This window comes from Amblyomma americanum, chromosome 7, assembly GCF_052857255.1.
Source record: "Amblyomma americanum isolate KBUSLIRL-KWMA chromosome 7, ASM5285725v1, whole genome shotgun sequence".
In the NCBI taxonomy this organism is placed as follows: Eukaryota; Metazoa; Arthropoda; class Arachnida; order Ixodida; family Ixodidae; genus Amblyomma; species Amblyomma americanum.
Window position 1 is genome coordinate 141,980,684 of NC_135503.1, and position 24,724 is coordinate 142,005,407.

The 24,724-nt window shown below is 49.5% G+C and overlaps 1 pseudogene; it reads right to left on the reverse strand.

Moving 5' to 3' along the window:
- Positions 1-19,168, reverse strand: part of LOC144098120 (receptor-type tyrosine-protein phosphatase epsilon-like) — a 66,797-nt pseudogene extending 47,629 nt beyond the window's left edge.
- Positions 19,169-24,724: the final 5,556 nt, after the last annotated feature.

The window sequence follows — 24,724 nt, forward strand, 5'->3', positions numbered from 1 at the left end:
TGATTGATTGCAGCCAGGCAGAGCTGATTCTACGTTGTTCCAGAATGTTCTAGTAAGTTTGCACGCTTTATCTCGAAAGTTCGCTATCAGCTCTAACGGAAGAGCGCTCGTTTTTCCGGTGGGCGCAGATGGCGCTACCGGCGCCATTGCTGTGAAAGCTTGCTATTTTGGTCCACTCCGTCGCCACAGTGCATGAAGATTTTCGAATAATTGTGATACCTCACCTAAACTTAATATAAAACAAATCTGTCAACAAAATGACATCTTTATGCGAAACCTGAGCGCGAGAACGCACGCGGTTACGCCGGGTGAATTTGAGCGCGAAAGCGTTAAGTCTACCATTCTGCCGAAAATCCAGCGGCGTCTGCGTTGTGAGGGAAAAAGTTCAGATGAAGCAATCTAAGTGGGTCACCAAGGTCACGTGACCATGTTGTGTCATCAGTACCTGCCCACCGGATTGTGTGGAGAAATTAACCACTGCGGGGGCGGCAGTTAAATTAATGACCAAGACGTTGCTGGGGAACAGCAACCTGGGTCGCACAAGCCCCATTGGTGGCAGCACCTGCCGTCGCAGAGTAGTGGCGCATCGCGTAACCGCTGCATCACTCTGACAGGACTGGTATTGGGGCTCCCAGATATCTACGAATATAAACTCAAGAATGAACAATGAGCATATTGTCACTGAGAAACGGTTGGCGTAAGCAGGGCTGGTTTACTTGCTTTAATTAGACGCGCAAGACGTTGGAACGCGCAAGGCAGCAGGCAGCACGAGAGATGAAGAAGACGAAGCATCTAGCCCCGAGATGGCTCAAGGCTTGCCAACTGCCAGGAAATGCAGTTTAGCCGCTGTATGGCGCCACTAGAGAAGTTAGTAGCGTAGCATTGCTCCCCCTCTCTTGAAGACACCGACTCGGTGTGGTAGCAATTGCAGGCAGGACCACAACGGTAATCGCACGTGTCTGGTGTGTGGTGTAGACACGCGCGAGGGGCTAGCGGGCGTGGTACGGCTTCATCCGAGCGACGTGGACAACTTCGGACGTCGGCCGTCTAGAAGAGCTAACTGTTCTTGGGGTAGAACTTCGTAGGTAACTTGACTGAGCTGGCGGAGCACCTCGTAGGGGCCAAAGTATCTGCGTAGAAGCTTCTCAGAGCGTCCCCTCATGCGGATTGGGCTCCACACCCAGACTTGTTCGCCGGGCAGGTAATGCACATTTCGGTGGCCGAGGTTGTAGCGCTGAGCGTCGTGAACTTGCTGGTGCCGGATGCGCTGTCGAGCGAGTTGGCGGGCGGCCTCAGCGTAACGAACAAATTGGGCAGCACCCATAACAGAGGGGGTAGCGCTAGCTGAAGCAGCACTGCATCCATCATGGTTGTGGCTTCGCGACCATGTACTAAACGAAATGGAGTGAAGCGTGTCGTTTCCTGGACCGCAGTATTATAGGCAAAGGTGACGTAAGGGAGTATGGCGTCCCAGTTCCGGTGTTCCGCGTCGACATACATAGAAATCATGTCGGCGATTGTCTTGTTGAGCCGTTCGGTGAGGCCGTTCGTTTGAGGGTGGTAAGCGGTTGTTTTGCGGAGACTGGTGCCGCTTAGGCGCATAACCTCCTGCGTAAGGGCCGAGGTGAACGCTGTTCCTCTGTCAGTTAAAATGATGGTGGGTGCACCGTGACGAAGCACAATGTTTTGAATAAAAAAGTTCGCAATTTCGTCAGCAGTACCACGGGGAATAGCTTTAGTCTCACAGTATCGGCTGAGGTAGTCGGTGGCGACCACAATGTAGAGGTTGCCCAGAGAGGACTCCGGAAATGGGCCGAGTATGTCCATGCCAACTTGGTGGAAGGGAACCTGAGGCGGATCAATAGGCTGGCTTAGTCGGCGGCGTCTTGCGACGCTGGCACTGGCGGCAAGTTCTTGCGTAACGTTTCACAACTGCAGCAACCCTTGGCCAGTAGTGTTTTTGCCGTATTCGTGCCAAAGTTCGACAAAAACCCAGGTGACCAGAAGATGGGTCATCATGGCTCGCCTGCAGGACTTCGTCGCGAAGGGCCGTAGGCACGACGAGTAGATAGACAGCTTCTGTTGGACTGTAGTTTTTCTTATACAGGACGCCGTCACGTAAACAGAAAGACGACAGCCCGCGCGAAAAGATTCGCGGGGGAGACTGAGCGCTTCCTTCTAGATACTCAATGAGGGGCCGTAGTTCGCTGTCGTCCCTTTGGTGTTGAATGAGGATGGACGTGGAGATGGCACCAAGAAAAACAGAATCGTCGTCGGGGTCAGCTCGGTTGTTCTCGATAGGAGCACGAGACAAACAGTCGGCATCACTGTGCTTCCTACCAGACTTATAGATGATGGTGACATCGAATTCCTGAAGTCGAAGGCTTCAGCGTGCAAGCCGTCCAGAGGGATTTTTGAGGTTCGCCAGCCAACACAGCGAGTGGTGGTCGTTGACGACCCTGAAAGGGCGGCCATATAGGTACGGGCGAAATTTTGTTACTGCCCACACAATGGCCAGGCATTCTTTTTCGGTGGTGGAATAGTTCGCCTCAGATAGTGACAATATGCGGCTCGCGTATGCGATTACGCGTTCGAGACCATCCTGCCTCTGCACAAGGACCGCACCGAGGCCGATGTTGCTGGCGTCTGTGTGTAGTTCAATGTCGGCTGACTCGTCGAAGTGTCCAAGGATGGGCGTACTTTGGAGACGAGTGCAGAGGTCTTCAAAGGCTTGCTGTTGCTCCAGGCCCCAGAAGAATGGTTCGGAATCTTTCGTGAGTCGCGTGAAGGGCTCAGCGATCAGAGAGAAGTTCTGCACAAAACGCCGATAATAGGCGCAGAGACCCAGAAAGCGGCGCACACTGCGCTTATCGGTGAGCACGGCAAAAGCAGCCACGGCAGCAGTCTTATCGGGGTCTGGGCTAACCCCTTTAGCGCTCACGATGTGGCCCAGAAACTTCAACTCTTCGAAAGCGAAGTGACCCTTTTCGGGCTTCAGGGAACGACCGGCCGACCGAATTGCTTCGAACACAGCGCGCAGGCGTCTCAGGTGCTCTTCGAAGGTGTCCGAAAAGATGACAACGTCATCCAAGTACACGAGACAGGACTGCCATTTGAGATCGGCAAGAACGGTGTCCATCATCCTCTGGAAGGTTGCAGGAGCCGAGCACAGACCGAAAGGGAGCACCCGGAATTCGTACAGACCGTCCGGTGTAATAAAGGCGGTCTTTTCCCGGTCGCGTTCGTCCACCTCGATTTGCCAATAGCCGCTTCGTAAATCTAGCGATGAGAAGTACTTGGCATGGCGCAGCCGGTCCAGGGAGTCATCAATACGCGGGAGAGGATAAACATCCTTTTTAATGACTTTGTTTAAACGTCTGTAATCAACGCAGAACCGTAGGGTTCCATCTTTCTTTGCCACTAGAACAAAAGGCGACAGCCACGGGCTCGGCGACAGCTGTATCACGTCGTCCTTGAGCATTTCTTGAACTTGGCGGCGAATGGCATCGCGCTCCTTCGAAGAGATGTGGTAGGGCGGCTGACATAACGGCCGTTGGTTGGCGTCAACTATAATTCGGTGCTTTGTGAGCGGTGTCTGCCGAACCTTGGAGGTCGAGGCAAAGCAGTCGCAGAAAGACTGGATAACGCTTTCCAAGCAGCGTTTCTGGTTAGTTGGGAGGTTTGGATTCACGTCAGCGTTTATGGGAGTGGTCGGTTCCTCCACTGATGCCGGGGCTCCGGACAAAGCGTGCTGTCCCGGGAATTCGCTGAGTTCCTCGAAATACGCAATAGCTGTTCTGCCAGGCAAACACTGAGGTTCACAACCAAAATTGGTCACCAAGAGTTCGGTTCGGCCCTTGTCCAGTTCAACAATTCCTCGAGTAACACAGACTTGCCGACCAAGGAGCAGCGACATGTTGGTTTCCGCAATGCCACGAATTTTGGTGCTGTTATCGCAACCTACAGTAACAAACATGCTGGATCTTGATGGGATCAAAACGTGGTCGTCACAGACGCATAACTTAGCCCTGTGTGGCTCGGTATCGTCGTCGACAGGACCTTGGGTGAAAACGACACGATTAGCTCCTGGAGGTTGATAACGGCACCGTACTCTTGAAGGAAATCCAAACCGAGTGTGAGGTCCTTGGAGCACTCGGGTAACACAGCAAAGCAGCCAGGGAAAGTAACACCGCGGATCTGGATTCGCGAAGTGCAGACACCGATCGGAGTTACCACGTGGCCACCAGCTGTCCGGATCTGCGGCCCAGACCAAGGGGTCAGAACCTTCCTCAAGACCGTGGCTAACCGTCTGCTCATTACCGAAAAATCGGCGCCGGTATCCACGAGTGCGAAAACGCTGTGGTTGTCGGCGGATACCGGAATTTCGGCGGAGACCAGTCGGTCGCAGCGCGTCGTCGAGGTCGTCGGGTCAGGTCGTCGTCGGTCAGAGCGTCGCGGCAAATCGTCGGGTGGAGGCTCTTGACTCGGTCCAGTATTGGCAGCCCTACCCTCGGAGGACGCCGTCTTCAGTTCTCCCGACGTGGGGACGTACCTCTGAACTGGCCAGAGGATGACGTGCGGCCAGGCGAAGAGAACCGCCTTGGGGATGGCGATCGGGACTGGCGTCGCTGCGAGGTCGAAGATTGCACGTTTTCAGCCAAGTACTGTTCGATATCCCGTGTTCTTTCACCGTAGCGTGGTCGAGGTGCGTCAGGTGAAAACCCCCTTAAAGCCATCCTGCGGTAGGGGCAGCGGCGGAGGATGTGGCCGGGCTCTCCGCAGTGGTAACAGAGCGGCCGATTGTTTGGCGTACGCCAAACGTGCGCTTTGCTCACGGGTGGCCTGAACTCCTGCGGCACGGAGGGTGCTGTTGCGATTGGCTCCTGCAGGTATTGCACAGGAGCGATGGGGGAAAAGGCTCGCATCGCTGGCCCGGGACTTCGTAGCGCCTCGCTGTACGTCATAACGGAGGGCGAGGGCGCCGGGTGTGGAGCGGGGGGTGGCTGCACAACTCGTCGGATTTCTTCGCGGACCACGTCCGTAACGGCAGCGACGCTGACCTGTGGAGCTTCAAAGCTAAGTTTCGCCAGTTCCTCGCGCACCAGGCTTCTTACAAGCTCCCGAAGGTCCTCGGCGGGCAGCGACGTAGGCGTGTACTGGGACTGGGAAGCAGCTGCTACAGTAGCCTGACGTCCGTAGTGGGCGCCCCGTTCCTGTAAAGAGCGCTCGATACCCATTGCCTCCTTGGTGAAGTCGGACACTGTTCGTGGCGTGTCACAGACCAGTCCGGCAAACAGCTGCTCTTTTACGCCACGCATTAAGTGGCGTACCTTCTGGGCTTCGGGCATAGCAAGGTTGGCCCGATTGAACAGTCGGGTCATGTCCTCGATGAACATCGCGACGCCCTCGTTCGGCTGCTGTGATCTCGAGCGCAGGGCGATTTCAGCTTTTTCTTTTCTTTTGCTGCTGGTAAATGTCGCTAGCAGCTCTCGACGAAATGCCTCCCAGGTGGTAAAGGAAGCTTCGTGGTTCTCAAACCACGTTTTGGCCGAGTCCTGCAGCGCAAAGCAGACGTTGCGCAGCTTGCGCTCGCCGTCCCACTCATTGAAACCCGCCACTCGGTCAAAGCTGGCCAACCAGTCTTCTACGCCCTCGAACCTGTCCCCGTGGAACGGTGGCGGCGATCGAGGTGCGTGAAGGACAAATGGCGGGGCACTCCCGGAGTGCTGACTTGTCTGGCTAGCCGCGGTGGATGTCATGGCACTTACCGGCGCTGTGAGTTGGCCGAACTCGGGTTGTAGGCCTCGCAGGCGGTGGCTCGCCTTGTGAACTGGTGTTGTAGCCACGCGTTGAGGTCTGACGTCAAAGGTGTCCTCGAGGTCAGCGTACATGGGCCGTACCCAGCACCTCCACCAAATATGTCACTGAGAAACGGTTTGCGTAAGCAGGGCTGGTTTGCTTGCTTTAATTAGACGCGCGAGACGTTGGAACGCGCAAGGCAGCAGGCAGCACGAGAGATGAAGAAGACGAAGCGTCTAGCCCCGAGATGGCTCAAGGCTTGCCAACTGCCAGGAAATGCAGTTTAGCCGCTGTATGGCTCCACTAGAGTAGTTAATAGCGTAGTAATATATGGGTATCAACCCATTAACACTGTCGCGTCATACATTAGGCGGAGGTGAAGTGTATCCTCCAGTTTCTTTTCGATTTCCTCTTAGCGACGTAACAGTCGGTATAGCACGCATTAAAAAACTCTCTAATTAGGCGTTTTTTGGAACGCTCAACAATTTGGCACGGAAATTTTCGCCACAAGTGCAACAGCTCTGTTTCTTTTGTTCCTTTATACAAGTAGTTGACAAAATACAAAAATATTCTCAACGTATACATACAATGCAAGACAACTTGGTTGAAATTTCGTACATCTATCTTGCCTCGGCATAGTTTTAATCTATGGCTAAAGATAGCTAGGGCACCCAATATATCTATATACAACGCGTGCACAGCGAATTCTAAGATTCTTTTCCGAACATAATATTGACACGAGGATTGGAAGTAGAAGAAGAAAAAGATCGCAGCCTCTAGAAGTAGACGACGCTGAAATGTAGGTCCGTTTCTCTGGTGCCCTCATTCGGGTGTCAGCCATTGTGGACCGCAAAAGTATACTCAGCCCGTGCCAACTCGGTTTCCGGCCACGGTGTTCGATATGGAATGTACATGCTGATCTTCAGAGCAGAATTCTCCTTGCTCATCGTCAACGCCTGGTCGCGGCTTTGGTTACGTTAGATGTCGCCAAAGCTTACGACTGTGTAGAACACTCCATCCTGATACATAGGCTACAGTCTCTTCAATTTCCAGATTATATAGTAGCATGGATATCTGCATTTCTTCATAACAGGGAATTCTTTTGCGTCCATAATGGTGTTCATTCAGAGAGGTATAGACAAACGCGAGGTGTACCGCAAGGAGCTGTTCTTTCTCCTGTGCTCTTTAATATTCTGTTAAGCTCAATTCCTCTCCACCGCCATGTACGCACTTACGTCTATGCGGACGACATTGCGTTTTTTGCTGCTGCGCCGGATATACATTCTCTGTATGGTCTGTTGTAGTCATATTTGAACACACTTGAGCACTGGTTGAGCGCATTACACCTGAAGTTAAATGTTGGCAAGTGCGCTACTCTTGTTTTCCCTCTATTCACTCCTGTAGTGGTCTCTCTCACTTGCCATTTAAAAATAATACCGCAGGTTCAATCCCTAAAATACCTAGGGGTCATTTATGACAACAAACTCACCTGGCGACCTCACATTGACCATGTCGCGGCGAAAGGGGTTCGTGCCGTGGGCATGTTACGGAGATTATGTCATCACCGGTACGGCATGCGCAGAGATGCGCTATTAATGATCTACATAATGTATGTCAGGCCAATTTTAGAATTTGGATCAGTGTTGTTTTCAGGCTCGGCTACATATAAACTTCGCCCTCTCGTCCTTTTAGAGAGGGAAGCACTTCGCATGTGCCTCGGCCTTCCAAAATTTGTGGCTATCAATGTGCTGTACCTTGAAGCCCGCATTCCGTCTCTCTTATCACGACTTCAATTTTTAACTGTGCAAACTTACCTCAGGATCTATGAATCCCATTTCCACCGTTCCCAAAGCATTTTCTGTTCTCAGCCGACCTCCTATTTTTGGTGTCCCCTGGTCTCGTTTCAATTCCCCTCAGGTAGTGTTTGTGCAAAGATTACTTCAGCCTTTAGATGTAAACATTTATGATATCCTTCCTGCGCTTCGAAATGGGCCCACTATCCACATTGTTTTCGACGACATATTCCCAAAAAATGCAAAACTTTTGCCACCGAGTATTCTAAATGGTCTTCTAGAAGATCATCTGAGGACCCTACCAACAGATATAGCAATAGCCACTGAATTCATCGCAATGCAATGAAAAAGCAGGTGTGGGATTATTTTGCTCGCATTTAGACTGGTCCTTTTCTCTGCGCCTTCTAGATTTCACCCCTATTTTTCAAGCAGAGTTTCTAGCAGTTGTACTTGCTCTACGCAAGCTAGACCCCTCTATTACAGCAGTTGCAGTAATTACTGATTCTTTATCTTTGTGCTCGTCCCTCGCTGCACAGGTTGACGGTCCCATTTTATCAACTTTCTTATCCCTACTTCCTCCGCATTTGAGCCTTGTTCATTTAGTATGGGTTCCCGGCCACAGCAGTGTGACAGTAAATGAGATTGCTGATAATCTCGCAAAGGCGTCCCTCAGCGGCCCCGTGTTGCCAATCATCCCGGCTACAGCCTACATTACAGCATCTAGATTTCGGCGACGTGCGTTTTTAAGCACGCAAGACACATCACTTTTAACATCGGCGGATTATGAGCACCTTAAATATTATTGGAACAGGAAAATTTGTTGCTCTCGGCAGCTTGAAGTTCACTGACGAGGCTATGCTGCCGCATCCCCCCTCTAAATTTCTATTTACACAAGTCGGGTTTGGCGCTCTCTCCCCTTTGTGCATTTTGCCGTGAGCCAGAATCTATTGAACATTTTTGGCAGTATTGTCGCCGATTCAACTCACTGAGAAAAAGGTTGCTGGAGGAGCCCTTGCAGCATCTTGGCCTTAGTTTGAGCAGCCCGCTCTTGCTATCATTTGGCGCCACCACATTTGGGTTCAGCCACAGATCTGTTTGCACCGCTGTTCAAAATGTCCTGATAGAATCTCACCGACTGCCTTGCTAAGTGTACCAACCTTTTCTTTTCTATCAATTATTACATTTTGACTAAACCATTAATATTTAATCACTCTCTTTATTATTATTCTTAAAATTTTAAAATCAAAACACTCATCCCTTTTCTGTTCATGACGAAAAATTCACCGGTGTTGCGCTCCCACGTGCTTTTCCTTTTTGTTAACTGCGTTCCGGTGAATTGCCACCCGATTCTTGGCCGATCCCCCAGTGTGGGTATGTGCCATCTTTTGATAGGCTAACAACAACAACAACAACAGCCCTCGTTCAGCCGCTGCAGTTCCTTTTCAGTGTAACAACTGTTACACATCTGGTGGAGCAGTGCTGGGTACGCTTCCCGACCTGCGTACGCCTACGAGATAAAGACGGCACTCACACCGGTCCATCAGCGCCCAAGCCGCCGCCTCCGCGGTGAGACACCTGAGTTCGGGCCTCTTGACAACCCGACGAGGAAGACGCAGCCTCGACCGATGGTCCCACCGGAAATGGCCACAGACAGTAGGTTCCCGGCGCCCATCCTCTACCACACGCCGCGAACACCACCATCTTTTCACGGCAACGTGTACGAAGATGCGGAAGACTGGCTGGACATCTTCGAGCGGGTCGCCCGCTACAACGGTTGGAGCGACGACCGTAAGCTCCATAATGTGTATTTTGTGCTGGAGGACTACGCTAGGACATGGTACGAGAACCACGAGAGCAACCTGTCCACCTGGGAGACATTTCGCCAAAATCTCATAGCTACATTCCCCAACGCAGACCGCCGGGAGAGAGCTGAAGCTGCGCTTCGCTCCCGTAACCAGCGGACTAACGAAAGCGTCCGCGTGTATGTAGACGACATGACGCGCCTCTTCAAGCGTGCTGACCCATCCATGACGGAGGAGACGAAGCTTCGCCACCTCATGCGCGGGGTCAAGCAGGAACTTTTCGCCGGTCTTGTGCGCAGTCCACCGCGTACTGTTGCCGAATTCCTCACGGAAGCGACTACCATGGAGACGACGCTCCTGCAACGAGCCCGGCAATACAATCGGGATGTAAGCACGCTTAGGCCCGCTGTTTCTTCGATGCCGCTAGGGAGTGATGCGGCCGTTTTACGGGACCTAATCAGGTCGATCGTCAGGGAGGAATTACAAGCCCTCCAGCTGCCTCCCAGCGCACCATCTGTTACATCGCTGTCTGAAGTCGTCCGGGACGAGGTGCGCCTAGCAGCACAGCAGCAACAACTGCCTGAGATCCCAAGACAGACTGAGGTCAGACCAACCTATGCATCTGTCCTCTGCCGGGCCCCAACGCCAGGCTACGACGTGAATACCGCGACTCACGCAGAGCAGCAGTCTGGTCTTTCCCGTGTGCCTGCTCGACCAGCTTATCAGCGGCCACGGAAGTGTAAAGTGTGGCGTGCACCGGACCGGCGGCCCCTTTGCTACCACTGTGGTGAGGCGGGACATCTTTACAGGGACTGCCCGTACCGCCGAGTGGGTCTGCGTGGTTTCGCGCCCGACGACCCTTGCCTCCGGAATGGCGAACGAACATTCTAAATTGAAGCTCATCTGTCGGCCCGTCAGAGGCCTGGGACATACGGTCGCTACGATCCTAGGTCGTCATCTCCGCTGCGTTACCGTTCCCCAAGCCCTCTCGAGACGCCGGCTCCCCTGAGCGGCGTTCTCCCAGTCCACGCCGGGAAAACAAATTCCAGCGGTCTCCGGAGGCAAGGCCGCTGCTGTCGGGAAAACTGAAGATCCTCCGCCGCAGATATACCGATACGCTGATTCCTCACCGGGGCAGGGTAGCGACAGCATCCGACGCGCTACTTCTGATTTGCGTGTGACGATTGACGGAACTGACACCATCGCTTTACTTGATACTAGGGCTGACTGTCCCGTGATGAGCCACACCCTCGCCCAGGAATTGAGCAAAGTTTTGAAACCATGGTTGGGCCCTAGCATTCGCACGGCTGGAGGTCACCTCATTAGCCCGGCCGGAAGGTGCACAGCCCGAGTCGGCATCCGCGGTTTCGTCTACGTGGGTGAATTCCTCGTGTTGAGCGAGTGTTCGAGAGATTTGATCCTGGGCCTCGACTTTCTACAGGCAAACGGTGCTGTGATCGATCTACACGAGGCACGAGTCACATTTTCGACGAAGCAAGCCGTGGCGCACAGTAACACCGAAGGCCCAGGAGTCAACGCTCTGCGTATAGTCGAATACGACGTAATGCTGCCACCACGGTCCAGTGTGCTGGTGTTAGTGAGGAACGACTCGTTTCACGACTACGAAGGTATTGCGGACAGTCACCCTTCGCTGTTGCTCGAGAAGGGTGTGGCTATTGCGCGCGGTCTTGTTGAACTGAATGACGGCTGTGCGACAGTTTTTCTGACGAATTTCACGAACGAAATTCAGCACCTCGCCAAGGGAACGGCCGTCGCCTTCCTCGACGACGTGGATAGGTTGCCGAATCTGTGCCCCGTACAGGTGAATCTTCACGACGATGCCGCACCAAGTAACGCCCTTCAGAAGGGTAAAATCAACCAGGAGTTGTCACCTCATCAGAAGAACCTTCTGTCGTCGCTGCTACTTGATTTTAAAGATTGCTTCGCGGCGAGCTCCAAGGTCGGACGTACGCCGGTAGCCAAGCATCGCATTGTCACCGATTCGGCCACGCCACCAGTTTGTCAGCGTCCATACCGCGTTTCGCCTAAAGAGCGCGAAGCTATTAGGACGCAAGTCGATGAAATGCTTGCCGACGACGTTATACAGCCGTCAACAAGTCCGCGGGCGTCGCCGGTGGTCCTGGTGAAAAAGAAAGACAACACGTTGCGATTCTGTGTTGATTACAGGAAACTGAATAATGTTACCAAAAAGGACGTATACCCACTCCCGAGGATCGATGATGCCCTTGACCGACTCCGGGACGCCAGGTTCTTCTCTTCCTTAGATCTGAAAAGCGGATATTGGCAGATCGAGATGGACGAGCGAGACCGCGAGAAAACGGCTTTCGTGACACCCGACGGTCTGTACGAATTTAAGGTGCTCCCGTTTGGACTTTGCCGCTCCGGCCACATTTCAACGCATGATGGACACTGTTTTAGCTGGTTTGAAGTGGCAGACGTGCCTTGTGTACCTGGACGACGTGGTCATCTTTTCGTCTAGCTTCGAACAACACTTGCAGCGATTGCGCATTGTCCTTCAAGCTCTTCAGTCTGCACAACTAACGATCAAGCCAGAGAAATGCCATTTCGCCTTCTAGGAGCTCCGTTTCTTAGGACATGTCAGCGCACAAGGTGTTCTTCCAGACCCCGACAAGACTTCCGCCGTCTCCAGTTTCCCACGCCCAACCGACAAGAAGGCCCTCCGACGTTTTTTGGGCCTCTGCTCGTATTACCGCCGCTTTGTTAAAGATTTTTCTCGCCTAGCTGAGCCATTGACTGCCTTGACTCGAGATGACACACCCTTCGTATGGGGAAGTGCCCAAGGCGCAGCCTTCGAGGAACTCCGCTGCCGCCTTCAAAGTCCACCAATACTAGCTCATTTTGACGAGAATGCAGAGACTGATGTCCACACTGACGCCAGCAATGTCGGCCTCGGAGCGATCCTCGTACAGTGGCAGGACGGCGCAGAGCGAGTAATCGCCTACGCGAGCCGCACACTTTCTCGATCGGAACGGAACTATTCGACGACCGAAAAAGAGTGCCTTGTCGTCATCTGGTCTCTGAGTAAGTCTCGACCTTACATCTACGGCCGACCGTTTCGTGTTGTCAGCGATCATCACTCACTATGCTGGCTGGCCAGCATTCAAGACCCTTCTGGTCGGTTGGCCAGATGGAGCCTCCGTTTACAGGAGGAGTACGACGTTACGGTCGTCTATAAATCGGGTCGGCAGCACCAGGACGCGGACTGTTTATCACGAGCGCCCGTGGAACCGGCTACGCAAGACATCCCCGAAGATTGCCCTGTTCTTTGTGCCATTAGCATCTCTCGTATGACGCAGCTTCAACGAGCAGATTGAGTTGGCGCCACTCGTTAAGTATCTGGAGGGTTTGAATTCTCATGTACCTCGTGTGTTTCGCCGTGGACTACCGACCTTCATTCTGCGGCTTGGAGTCCTCTACAAGCGCAACTTTGACAGCAACAAAGAGACGTTTCTGCTTATTGTGCCATCCCAGTTACGCTCCGAAATCTTAAGCGCTTGTCATGATGAACCATCCGCCGGCTACTTGGGGGTTAGTCGCACACTGGCAAACATTCGGCTTAAGTATTACTGGCCCAATTTACTCCCATCCGTGCGTAGATACGTAACATCATGCCGGGATTGCCAACGGCGCAAATCTCCTCCTCTGAAGCCAGCCGGCTTTCTGCAGCCCATAGCACCACCAAGGACCCCTTTTCAGCAAATTGGGATAGACCTCCTCGGCCCATTTCCGTAGTCGACCAGAGGAAACCGGTGGATTGCGGTCGCGCAGATTATTTAACACGATACGCTGAGACCACGTCACTTGCAAACGGTACTGCTGCTGAAATCGCCGACTTCTTCGTCCACAACATCGTCCTGCGTCATGGCGCTCCTGCAGCTATCATTACTGACCGTGGAGCTGCATTTACGACCCGCTTCACTCTGGCTGTACTCAAGCTCACGCACACCAGCCATAGACGTACAACAGCCTACCACCCGCAGACAAATGGCTTGGTAGAACGCCTCAACAGGACCTTGACCGACATGCTTTCCATGTATATTGATATCTAGCACAAGACATGGGACGAAATTCTCCCATACGCAACATTCGCGTATAATACCGCGCAGCAAGAGACGACGCAGTTCCCTCCGTTCGAATTAGTCTTCGGTCGACAGGTTACCACCCCCCTCGATGCTATGCTACCCGTGGACCCCCCTGACAGTGAGAGTGAACTTGTTGTCGACGTCGCCACCTATGTTCAGCGCGCGGAAGAAGCACGGCAACTGGCCAGACACCGCATTCACCGTCAGCAGCAGATCGATGCTGCCCGCTACAACCTTGGACGCCGCTACGTTACCTACCACCCAGGCGACTATGTGTGGGTTTGGACGCCCGTTCGTCGTCGCGGGCTGTCCGAAAAGTTACTGCGCCGCTACTTCGGCCCTTACCATGTTGTCCGGCGCCTCAGCGACGTAACGTACGAAGTTGCACCAGCCTCGCCAGCTCGTTCATCGCACAACGGCAAGCGCAGCGACGTTGTGCATGTGGTGCGAATGAAGCCGTACTACGAGCGACCCCCCGAGTGACTTTCCGGCTGCATGTAGTCATATTCCGCGATGTCAGACTCGTGGTGTACCTCTTGAACACTTTTTTCTCCCCGCTATTCGGTCTGACGGTAACACCGCATCGGGGCGATGCTCCTGAAGAGGGGGCAGCGTGACAAGAAAGGGATCGCAGCCTCTAGAAGTAGACGACGCTGAAGTGTAGGTCCGTTTCTCTGGTGCCTTCGTTCAGCCGCTGCAGTTCCTTTTCAGTGTAACAACTGTTACAATATGGCTTTCAACAATATCTTTGTTTCAGGTGATTATGCCAACTTTCGCATCAAAATTAAGGTGCTTCATTTCTGTCAACTAGGGAACGCTTTCAAAATTTCTCAAAACAGTGAGCATGTGCAGGTAGGTGCTCCATTTTGAAGCCAATGTATTTTGCCAGCAGTTACCTATATTATTTTACCTTTCTAGAGTTATGTGCATTTTCAAATCAGAAAGCGACTCTACCGTCCCTCGGGTGTTTTACAGATCCAAGTATGTCAGATTAACGATTTTGAAAATGTCTGTAAAAAAATAACCGCTGCTGTTTTGCGTTCGAACACTAACAATTTGGATTTCTTGTCGCCTGGCAGAAAATCAAAACAACAATCGGCGTTTCAAAGGGTTAAGGGTGCACAGAATATAGCGCTAAGTACATACCTGGGCATAATGTGGTGCTGGCTTCCGAATGCACAGTGTGCGTCGTTTTCTTCCGTTTCGCCCCCCCCCCCCACCCCATATTAAGCCCGAAATCTCGTACTTCCAAACCGCGAAAGTCTTACGTGAACATCGCCACTGAACGATGCGAAGTTTACGCTGAAGCCAACGATTTAAAAAGGCTAAATTTTCGTTAAAACTGTATCCCGCAGAAAGTTTCTGCGAGAGTTTCCATCATGATTTGAACCAAACTCACCGCAAAAGCATGCAGCTTCGCCACCTTACGCGTCAGCCCGCTCTTTCATCCCTCATGGCCTATGTGCTCTGGACGGCCGTCGTCATCATCAGCGTAACTACGTCCAGTCTAGTACAAAGATCACTTGCATATACGCCGAATTAACCCCTGCCGTCTATCATCTGCGCCGACATTGCTTATGCAATTATTTTAACCTCGACTTCGCACCTGGCTCTGACGCCCCTGCTTCACTTGCCCTCTCATGAAATCCAGTCCATTACTTTTAACAACCATCGGTTGTCTTGCATTCTTCTAGCTTGCCCTCCCCATGAACATTTTTTTTTCCTGATTTCGACTCGGATACAATTTTTGGCATTAAGTTTCTCGTGAACGAGAGTGCTTCTGCAACGAACGGATCGTCTGTGTGATTGTGCATCTCCTGCACGATTTCAGTTGTGAGACTTTCTTCAATTAACGTCAGATGCTACTATTAACCTTCACGGCTAAGGAGGAGGATGTTTCTTCCCGTTGCTGCCGCTGAGTGTTTCGCATGGCCACAGCGTACTTCACCGTCAAAGCTACTCAAATACTCTACAGTGAAAACTTGTTATAAGAACGCCGTTCTCTGCACCAAAGCTTTTATAAGTTTATAACCGACAACAGAAAAAGCCCACTTCACTGTGTCGCCAAGATTTTGCCTCTCATAGCAAACTCCTCGATGTGGTCGGTGATGCCAACCACACCCGGAGGTTATCTCATGTAAAAACGCAGATGGTAAAGTATACCTCGGCCACGTTTCGCGAAAGGATTGTTCTCAGCATCAGTGATATCATGTATTTGTTTGTGCGTTATGAAGTAAATGAGAAATGCTGTTTAAAATTCATGTATAGAGAAGAGTATTTGCACTTTTCTCGGCAGATGTAATGTGATCGGGAAACACCTTTTCTGACGACGTGTAGTGAATAAATTTGCATTAATTTACTGAGAATAGCAGACGGCGTTTAATTCCGTCTCCAAAAGGAATGCACTCCTTACAAAACCTTTACAAATGACTCCCGTTGCGAAAACTAACAGCTGCAGCAGTTTACTTCAAATTACACAGACCACAGCATTCACCTGTAGACTATCCCCAGAAAAAAAATTTGTCAACAAACAAGTTATCTAAGGACAGAATAAGGCTTTTTCTAGAGCAACGACATGTTCATTCTACAGCACCTCAGTGTGTATGCATCGCGCTTTGCACTGCAGTAGCTCACAAAGCATATCAATCGAAGTAAGCGGAAGAAATTATGATGATGCTTTGTTAAGTGCATCCGCCACTCACTGAGGCATTTGTACCGTTGAAAAATCAGTTCGACGTATATTACGTACTCACCATTTGTCACTGATAATACGTACCAATCAAGTTAGTCCAGCCCAGCCGAAGAAAAAATAACAGACCTGTCAAAAATACGACAAAATGTTTTGTAGTTTCCTCGTAACACCACATTTGTCTGTTCTTTTGCACCATTTTTCTGTAGTACTTTCCTGTAGTCTAATCCATCAGCAGTTTACTGTAGTAACAACTCGAAATGTTTTTTTGTTACTACGAGTTTCCGGTCAAGAACATTAAACAACATGTGTTGTGATGATAGGAACGTTTCTGTTTTTTTCAGGTGGGAGGTGCGTGGTTTTACCATTCAGAGTACTCAGCACTGAAACTAGGGTATTGTGAGATCACGTGATCCAGGTAGGTTTGTGATGAGGACGCTATGTGGGATCATAATTGGCTGGATTTGGTGAGGAGCGGGAAGCGCGGCTCTGTGCCACCGCCTTCATTTGTCGTGCATGGCAACCAACACGAGCGTAGGAAATTGTCATAAATCTTTTTCATGGTTATAGCTCGTGAAGAACTTTATCCGGGCTGTACGGGTTTGGCGTGGGTATCGTGCAGTGTGTTCTAACTGATAGAATCCGCCGCCTTCAGGTATTCATCAAACACAGTGATACTCACGGGATCTTTACTCATTAGGGAGATGGGGGTCCAGGACAGGGCACTTTGGATAATTTACCGCACGTGGTCATGTAACAAAGTCGTGTCTGCAAACAAAAACTGTAATTGGCATGTGGAGCAGGTATGGCTTCTTTCTCTATACAGGGCTCAGGCCATGGCGACGCGATATATCTGGCACCTGAACGGGAAAGGTATGTCGAGCTCAATTTTTACCATCACTACACTAGCAAAGCCGGTTGCCTTGATGAGGTCGGCGCTGTCTCTTTTCAGGTGACAGACGCAGTTGAGGGGATCGGTTAAAGGCGTGAAGAACTCCTCCAGGTACCAGGCCACGGTGCCCACCGGGTGCACAACGTGCTCGCCGTACAGTAGCCGTCCTCCCTGCGAGTCAGAAGCGCCACCGCCGATATGCAGTCAGTGTTAGAGTTCGTTGAGCTCAATTTAGTAAAATATACACGACTGAGGAAGACGATGTTGATGTTCATACAATGAACGATAATCTGACAGCTATCATTACGGAATGCGCAGTAGAAGTAGGCGGAATGACGGTTCGACGGGATACCGGCAAGCTATCCCAGGAGACAAAAGATCTGATTAAGAAACGCCAAAGCATGAGGGCGTCTAACCCTGCCGACAGTATAGATCTGGCAGAACTGTCGAAATTAATAAATAAGCGCAAGGGGGGGCGGGGCGGTAGCCGACATAAGGAAGTTTAATATGGAGAGAAGCCAGCATGCTCTAAAAACCGGAGGGAGTCTAAAAGCGGTTAAGAGGCAACTAGACGTAGGTAAAAACCATATGTATGCATTAAGAGACAAGCAGGGCAATGTCATTAGCAATATGGATAAGATAGTTAACGTAGCCGAAGAGTTCTATACAGACCTGTACAGTAGCCAATGTAATCATTGCGCTTATGAGAAAGACAGCAGTGCAAAGCAATGCGTCATCCCGCCAGTAACGAATGATGAAGTAAAGAAAGCGTTAGAAGCAATGAAAAGGGGAAAAGCAGCTGGGGAGGATCAGGTAACAGCAGATCTGTTGAAGGATGGAGGGGACATTGTGCTAGAAAAACAAGCCACCCCGTATACGCAATGCCTATGACTTCGAACGTACCAGCAGCTTGGAATAATGCATACATTATCTTAATTCATAAGAAACTAGACGCCAAGGACGTGAAAAATTACAGACCAATCAGCTTTCTACCCGTTGCCTACAAGGTATTTACTTAGGTAATAGCTAATAGAGTCAGGGCAACTTTAGACATTAACCAACCAAATGATCAGGCAGGCCTTTGTAAAGAATATTCCACAATAGATCATATTCACACTATCAATCAGGTGATAGAGAAATGCGCAGAACCTCTATATATAGCCTTCATTAATTACGAGAAGGCACTCGACTCAGTGCATGGAAACCCCAGCAGTCAAGAGCGCATTGCGTATTCAGGGTGTAGAAGAGTGTTGTGCTAAAATACTGGAAGACACATATAGCAACTGCATATCTACCATAGTCCTCTATAATGTCAACAATAAAATTCCAATAAGGAAGGGCGTCACGCAAAGAGACACGATCTCGCCAATGCTATTCACCGCCAGATTACAGGAGGTATTCCGAGGCCTGAATTGGTAACAGTTGGAAATAAGAGTAAATGAAGAATACCTAAATAATCTGCGATTAGCAGATAACACTGTCTTTCTGAGTCACTCAGGAGGTGAGCTGCAAATCATTATGAATGATTTAGACAGGCAGAGCAGAACACTGGGTCTAAAAATTAACATGCAGAAAACCAAAGTAATGGTCAACAGTCTTGCAAAGAAAATCAGTTCACGATTGGCAGCGAAGGGCTGGAAGCGGTAAAGGGATACGTTGTTATTAACGGGATGCACACCAGCCGAAGAGGATTAAAGCGGAGATTCCATCGACCGGGATGACCCCGCGGTAGCGGCAATATCGACAGGTCGTTTGACCTCATAAGGAAACATCGAAAAAAAAAATGTGCTGGGAGCCTGCCTGCGGAATCTTTCCCACGCTGTTCGGGCAGAGGGGAAGGGTGATATTACCGTCCCTTTGTCTGCAATACCGCGAATATGTGACCGACGGTGTACAGTCGACGGGGGAAGAAGTGAACGGTGACTTCAGGTAATTAACCGTGCCTGACAAGAGCCGCCCGACCGGATAGAGCCCGCCGAGGTTGTAGCCACGGCGCCGTACCTGTGGTTGGATGGACACGTGCAGCTTGGGGCGAAGTAGGAACGGACCTCCGAATCCTCCTCGTCCATTTCCACGGTGCTCCGCGTGCTATATGCTGTGTCACTCTTCAGATCTGTGCCTCGTGTGGAATGGGCCACCACGTGGTGAGAGGTCGGAGCCTAAGTATATTTTACAGGCGACCTGAGTGAGAACGATCGCTCTGGGCCCTGACGACCGGCTCATCCAGTCGCTCGACACTATGAACTTTAAATTTGTGACTGTTTCTTTTTTCTAAATTATGTAAATAAGTTTCTTCATAGTGCCAGTAAACCCATGTGTGTTTATCGTTTCCCTAATATCAGCTTCCAATACTTCCTGATCCCTTCTCCGGCTAAACAACGCTACCCTGCATCACGACAACTGGCCATGCTACCCGAGCCGTAACAACTGGTGGCAGCGGTGGAATGCTGCTACACGGCTCATAACAACGTCTACTTAGGGCAGGTAGTGACAGCTGAACGGATCATGAGAGGGAAATAACTAAAAGAATAAGAATGGGGTACAGCACATACGGCAGATTCTCTCAGATCTTGAATTGCAGTTTACCAATATCCCTCAAGAGAAAAGTATACAACAGCTGTATCTTACCGGTACTCACCTACGATGCAGAAAAGTGGAGGCTAACGAAAAGGGTTCAGCTTAAGTTAAGAACACCACAGCGAGCCATGGAAAGAAAAATGATGGGTGTTACGTTAAAAGACCAAAAGCGGGCAGAGTCGGTGAGGGAACAAACGCGGGTTGATGATATCCTAGTCGAAATCAAGCGGAAGAGGCCTCTCCCGTGTCTACGTTTAACCCTGTCCTTTGCGAGCTGCGCCCACCCTATGCCTGCAAACTTCCTAATCTCATCCGCCCACCTAACCTTCTGCCGTCCCTTGCTACGCTTGCCTGCTCTTGGAATCCACTCCATTACTCTCAAGGACCAGCGGTTATCCTGCCTTCGCAGTACATGCCCTGCCCAAGCCCATTTCTTCTTGATTTCGACCAGGATGTAATTTACACGCGTTTTTTCTCTCACCCACTCTGCCGTGCTTCCGGTCTCTTAACGTTACAAGTATCACTTTCATTTCCATGGCTCGCTGTGCTGTCCTTAACTTAAGCTGAACCCTTTTTGTTAGCCTCCAGGTTCCTGCCTTGCAGGTGAGTGCCGGTAAGATACAACTGCTGTATACTTTTCTCTTGAGGGATATTGGTAAACTGCCGCTCATGATCTGTGAGAACCTGCCGCATGAGCTCCACCCCATTCATATTCCTTTAGTTATTTCCCTCTCATGATCCGGATCAGCTGTCACTACCTGCCATAACCAGATGTATTCCTTTAGCACTTCCAGCACTTCGCTAACAACTTTGAACTGCAGTATCCTTGCTAGACTGTTTAACAGTACTTTAGTTTTCTGTATGTTAATTTTTAGACCCACTGTTCTGCTCTGCCTATCTAACTGCATTATCTACCTCTGCGGTTCATTTCCTGTGTGACTCAGCCAGGCAATCTCATCAGCGAATCGCAGATTATTTAGGTATTTTCCATTAACTCGTATGCCCAACTGTTCTGTATGTATGGCTGTATGTCTCCCTGCCTTACACTCTTGCTTATTCGAATTTTGTAGCTGACTTTATGAAGGACTATGGTAGCTGTGCAGTCGTTATAGATATCTACGAGTATTTTCACATTAGAATTTTTTACATTCTGATTCCGCACTGCCTGCATGACTGCTGAGGTTTCGTATGAGTCAAATCCTTTCTCGTAATTAATGAACGCACTATATAGGTGTTAGATGCATTCTGCGTATTTCGCTACCACCTGACTGAGAGTGTGAATGTGATCTATTGTCGAGTATCCTCGACGAAGGCCTGCTTGATCATTTAGTCGATTTAAGTCCAATGTTGATCTGACTCTATTAGCGATTACCTTAGCAAATGCCTTGTAGGTAACGGGTAGTAAGCTGATCGGTCTGATTTTTCAAGTCCTTGGAGTCTTCTTTCTTATGAATTAAGATAATGTTAGTGTTCTTCACAGCTTCTGGCACGGCCAAGGTCATAAGGCATTGCGTGTTCAGGGTGGCTAGTTTTTTAAGCGCAAATCACCTCTGTCCTTCAAGAGATTTGTAGTTATCTGGTCCTCTCCAGCTGCTTTCCCTCTTTGCATTGCTCCTATGGCTTTTTTTACTTCCTCTTTTTTTTTTCTGGCGGGATGACGCATTGCTGTGATCTGCTTCCTCTCTCATTAACGCTCCGATTACTGTACCTGCTGTATAGATTTGTGCAGAACTCTTCGGATACTTTAACTGTCTTATCCACATTGCTAATGGCATTACCCTCCTTGTCTCTAAGCGCATACATGTGGTTTTTCTTATGCCTAGTTTCCTCTCCCCCGCTTTTAGGCTACCTCCGTTCTTTAGAGCATGCGCGACTCTCTGCACATTAAACTTCCTTATATCTGCTACCTTGCGCTTATTCATTAACTTCGATAGCTCTGCCAGTTCTATTCTGTGCGAACGGTTAGACGCTTTCGTGCTTTGGGATTTCGTAATCAGATTTTCGTCTCTAGAGATAGCTTACCGGTGTCCTGTCGAGTCGTCCTACTGCCAACTTGTTCTGCGCTTTCCGTAATGATAGCTCTGAGATGGCACATACCTTTCGTATATATGGTTTTAGTTATTGTTTCGATTTAGCGGATTGTCTTGTGACTTGTTTTTGTAGATGCGTGCTTGGCACTGACTCATGATTGTCTCGTGACTCAAATGCATATACATAGGCGCCCTCGTTCAATAAAGAGTCTTTGGTCTTTCGTCTAACAGTCAACCAGTGAGCCACGTCTCCTTTCTTTCGGAGTCTCTGCCGCGACCACAATACCCACGCGGGGGGATTGGCTGGTGCTGAATGTCAAGAAAAATTATGCAGACGATAGAGAGGCAAACACAGCCATGAGGCGGAGGAGCAGAACAGTAAAATGACTGAAACTAGAAAAAACTATTTAACAAAACATAAAATAAATAAAACAGCGTTAAAGCACCAGGAAAAAACACTGTGGTCTTCTTCTTCACCCCAGGTATATGGCACATACCCACGCGGGGGATCCGCCAAAAAGTAGTTGAATAAACAAAGAAGTGTCCATGGAAGATGACGACAAAATTGTAGCACCAATCGTGAATTTTGATAAATCAATGAATAAAAACAACAGAACAATATTGACAGATAAATAACAGACAGCATTTTGTTGAAAAAAGAAGAGCTCGTAGAACTTTAAAAGAATTAGCACATCAACCTACCAGTTGCAATTATGTAATAGTGGAGAAACCCACAAATAGAACCCAATGCAAATTCCTTGGCGTTCGCACCAAACGATAATAATACTGGCAAAGATAAAGGGAGCCCTAACCTGGAGAGAGGGACCTCCAGGTAAATCTTTCTCTGAAGTGCGAACTTTGGGCAGTAGAGGAGAAAATGGTCTAAAGATTCAACTTTCCCACATGCGTCACATAGGTTCGTCGGTGTCAACCCACACCTGCATAGATATAAATTCAAACTTGGAATCCTGCACCGCAACCGCGTCATTGTTACAACACACAGCCTGGATTTATACGAACGGACGTTCCAATTATATGCTAAGTGCTGATAGTCAGTGGTATTTAGTAAGGGATCTCGTAACCTGGCTGATATATGTAGGAGCCGCTGAAACCTGGAAATCGCCAGCAGGCTGAAATTCGGGACGGGATGTGTCACTGACCCGTCAAGAGCCGACCTTGCTAAGTAATCAGCCACCTCATTTGAATGAATACCTGAATGGCCAGGGACCCAGACAAAACGGACCACCTTCAAAGTGCATGGGACAAAAAATCGCAGGATACGGCTCAAAAAATCATCTTGTGAAGTGTCAAGGGAGACTAACACTGACAAACAATCAGCGAGAATAATAACATGAGACACATGGCATGAAATTTTGTGAAGGGCCATTCCAAGAGCCAAATATTCTGCAAATAATATAGGAATATAATCTGGGATCCAGACAGAATAGCTTCATGCCAAATCCTGCGAAAAGATGCCAACGACAGCTTTTTGGCAGTTGACGGAGGCATCGGTAGCAATCACCGTATGATGGGGGTATTCCTCTATGTGATCCGAGAGAATGCCGTTTAAACAGTTTGCGGGCATGTGTTTCGCATGAGATGAGAAGATGTCGTCGAAATGGAATTCCACTGCTGCCAGCGTGTCATCAACCCAGTGCAAAGAACTGAGATCAACACCAATCGGTGTTAAAAGGTTCTGCGTTAACATAATTTGTGGCATTTGATACCGTCGCCAATGATGAGAAAAGAATAAGGCCGGCTGAGACACAAACATAGGAGTACTGACATCAGTCACTGGGTCCATCGACCTGAGAAAAGTTCGCACCGTGAGTATTTGAAAACGGGAAGTTGGATCAGGGATACGGGCTTCCAGATAAAGCAGGGCGTTTGAAACTGATTTTGGGAGACCAAGGCAGAGGCTGAGAGCGCGCCTTTCCAGTAAGATTAAGGGTTTAATCTTGTAGCTTGCGCTACCAGAGAACAGAATGCAACCGAATTCAAGTATAGGTCTTACGTAGGCTTTGTATGGTAACAATAACGTGTCGCTGCGCATCCCAAACTTTTTATTGGCGATTCTTGTCAGCCGGCCTATAGCGCGCTCTCGTTTAAACGCATTGTTCTTTATATGAAGGCAGCAATCTAATGCTGGGTGATAAGTAACACCCAGATATTTTACGAATTCCACTTGTGGAATCTGGAGAGAGCGATGGACTAATGGAATGTGCAAAGGCCTGTCTGGAGGAAATAACAAAACTCCGCATTTGTCTACATTCAGGGATAAATTAATACCCTGCAACCATACTCCAAGAGCATCCAAATATCCCTGCAGAATCTGGTAAAGGGAGTGGATGTCCCTGGCCGAGGCGAAAGAAGCTATGTCATCTGCATACACAAAAACTGTTATATCAGGACGAATGGGGATGCCACTGACCAAAATATTAAAAAGCAGAGGGGATAGCACCGATCCTTGCGGCACACCTCTTGATTGATAATATGTATTTGAACACAGGGTTCCCTCGGCGCAGTAAAAGAATCTGTCCTTCAGAAATCCAGATATCCACGCATAAATGTAGGTTGGAGGATGTAACTGAGCAAGTCTGTTAAGTAAAATAGTATGCTCTACACTGTCATAGGCCTTTGCTACATCAAGAGTGACCAAAGCTGAAACTTCTGCGTAGCGAGAGGCGGATTCTGCTCTCTAGATCCACATGCGCGGACCATATAGAGCATCCACGACGAAAGCCAATCTGGGCTGAGCTGAGACCGTTGATGTCATGAACATGTTTTGTGAGGCGACTGTGCACTATTCTTTCTATTAATTTGACTAAATTTGAAGTCAGCGCAATTGGCCGAATATTATCTAAGACGTATCCTTTTCCTACATCTTTCATTAATAACATAATTTTCGCCGTCTTCCAATTGCTTGGAATCCATGCATTTTCCAGAGAAGCATTGACCATATCTAATAGGGCGCTTGTAAACTCCTGGGCTAAAATTTTAATCATACCAACAGTGACA